Below are 2,849 nucleotides of genomic sequence, written 5' to 3'. Positions count from 1 at the left end.
ATAATAGCAATAATTTTATAACAGACAAAAACAAACAAACTAAAAAAAAGGAAAAAAAAATATCTAGGCAGGGTGGGCCAGAGCATGCAGGCTCTGCCAGAGCACACAGACTGGGATGGAATTCCTGCAGGTGCACAAGGTGGGTAAGAGTGATGGATGGCTGCACCTCTGTTCACCAAATGGGTGTGGGGTCTAAGAGTAACAAGGGGAATATTGCATCTTTCGAGTCTTTCACATCCAAAATGTCCTTGTAGTTCCTGACAAGTGGAGCCTATTCTTAGGTGCCTGGAAACTCAGAAAAGACTCTCACTTGAAATATTCAAAATGGTCTAACCATTTGTAAACATTTGAAATGTCTGGGCCCTCTGGACAGGCAAAAGTCCACAGTCAATCTGTCTCCCTCTTCGGTGCTTCCCCTTTTATTCACCAGCTACCAGTGCAGTCCTCCTTGCAGCTCCTGGCTAGCAGTGCTGACTTTTAGGTTAATTCTTAGGTCCTAACACCACTTTGAGATATCCAAGCTGTCCATGCCATCAGGATCTCTGACAGACCATAGCTCCGTATGTCTCCTTTTTCAGTGTCTTCATGCAGGTTTTTCTACTAGTTGGAGTTTAGTTCACTTCTACATCCTTCCCTTTAAAGCTCAGGGCTCCAGGATTATCTTCTGTATCTGTGTTAATTGGTTCCCCTTTTCTTTGTTGATGAGGGTCTGTGTAGTTATCTGCTTATTCCGTCATCTTACTGGATGTCGTGGTTATGTTTGTGTGTCATCTTGGCTGGGCCTGGTTGAGTGGCTGGGCAGCTGGTGGTAGTTATTCCCCATGATGAGATTGGCTATCACCTCCATGGTGGGATCTACCACAAGCAGCTGAGTAGCTGCTTTGGGTATGTGGTCTGCTTCCTGTATATGACGCAGAGTTGGGAAAGGTCTCTAGCCTATGGCATGCTTGGACTCTGCATGCAGCCATGTCATTGTTCAGCAGCTTGCCATGTTCTGCTGACCTTGGGACTTACGATGGACTTAAATTAATGGCCTGCCATGTGGTGTGTTAACATTGAGACTGTGCCATTTTACTTGTCAACCTTGGGTTTTTCAGCCTCAGTAGCTAGTAGCTGTCTGAGTGAAGAAATGCCTCTAGCTCCAGTGGGCTGAGAGCAGGAGGCAGAGCTGAACCTCAAGGTTGAGGGGCTTTCATCCAGCCCCTAGAGCCTGGCACTTTGAACTTGGACTTAAAGCCTCCAAACTGTAAGAGAATAAACTCCTGTTTGTTGAAGCCATCCCATTTGTGGTATATTCTTGTCAAAGCGGCACCAGTTAACCAAAACACCAGAACTCTGCAGTAGAGGTTTAAAAGTGGGCTCCACCTTTCAAGCCAGAAGTTCTTTCCAGTTAATGTGTCTGAAAAATGGATAAGCCTGAACTTCTCCAGTGTCCCCACGACCAGCTCCAAGACAAGAAATGGCGTTTCTTTATAGCAGCTTTTTAAGCAGATCTCTGACTTCTCGTGTGAGGTAGGGAGGCAAATTGAGTTTGCATTTAAGGATTTTGTCAATAATTTTCTTTCTATTCTCCCCAGTAAATGGTGGTCCTCCAGTCAACATGTTATACATTACTGCTCCCAAACTCCACCACTCTATAGCATGATTATGGCCACTTTTCATCAAGATTTCAGGGGCCATGTATTTTATTCTTCCACAAAATGTGTGTGTTACTAATCCATCATGAATAGATTCTTTACATAGTCCAAAGTCTGTGAGTTTCACATGACCTTGATGATTAACCATGATGTTCTCTGGCTTCAGGTCTCTGTACATGATCTCTTTTTGATGTAAATGTCCCAAAGTTATGGACATTTCTGCCAAGTAAAAGCAAGCTGTGTCTTCCATAAATATTCATTCTCTTTCTAACTGCATACATAGTTCTCCAACTTCTTAAACACCTTCATAGCAAATATTTTCATACTTGTAAAACCTTTCCATACCCCCCTTTACCAAGTACCCAAAGTAGCTCAAAAAATTCTGGTCTGCTTTTTTCTGGCCCTCTGTTCACACTAGTTTCTGAGGTTTCAAATTTTTCACAATGTTCTATGCCAGGTTCATATGGCCCAACTCCTCCATGATCCATGCTTTCATTTAACTGACCACCCCTCCAGCTCATCCTCAAAGCCTGCATCCTCTGGCTGGTCCAGGTCTATATCAAACACTCCTGCCATGTCTTCAGCTTCCCTGTCTTGGATGTTAGGCACTGGGTAAAAGCTGTCCTGCCTCCGTTGTTGCCTCATGGGCCTGGACCTGCTGCAACCACTGCTGCCCTGCCACCATTACCTGCTGCTTATGCCTACGATTCTGTTTTATATTTAGGTCTTTGATCCATCTTGAGTTCCTTTTTGCACATTGTGTGAGGTACAGATTCTGTTTCTTTTTCTGCAAATGGATATCCACTTTTGCTTGCACCATTTGTTAACTAGACTATCTCTTCCTCATTTACTGTGTTCAGCCCTTTGTCAAAGTTCAGCTGTCCAAAGGTGGAAGGATTTACTTCTGCATTCTAAATCTTGTTCCATTTGGTCTATGTATCTGTCATTCTGCCAATACCAACCTGTTTTGACTATCATGTCTGTATAGTAGGATTTGAGATGGTGAAGTAGGAGACCTCTTACTTTGTTCTTTAGTAGTGATGTGCTTATCCAGGGTCTCATTCTTTTCATAAGAAGTTCATCATTAGTTTTTCCATCTCATTTAAAAAAAAAAATTATTGAGTTCCAGCAAGATGGTGGACTAGGCAGAAGGACTGCACAGACCCTCTTCAACAAAGAAAAGGGAAACCAATTAACACAGACACAGAAGAT

General features: G+C 43.1%; 1 pseudogene; it reads right to left on the bottom strand.

The window, feature by feature from the left end:
- Positions 1 to 2,282, bottom strand: part of LOC103212595 — a 66,657-nt pseudogene extending 64,375 nt beyond the window's left edge.
- Positions 2,283 to 2,849: the final 567 nt, after the last annotated feature.

The sequence above is a fragment of the Orycteropus afer genome, unplaced genomic scaffold (genome assembly GCF_000298275.1).
Source record: "Orycteropus afer afer isolate SDZICR_OR568_19922 unplaced genomic scaffold, OryAfe1.0 scaffold01027, whole genome shotgun sequence".
Classification (NCBI taxonomy): Eukaryota; Metazoa; Chordata; class Mammalia; order Tubulidentata; family Orycteropodidae; genus Orycteropus; species Orycteropus afer.
Note: the sequence above shows the minus strand (reverse complement) of the source record. Positions and strands in the feature narration are given on the sequence as shown.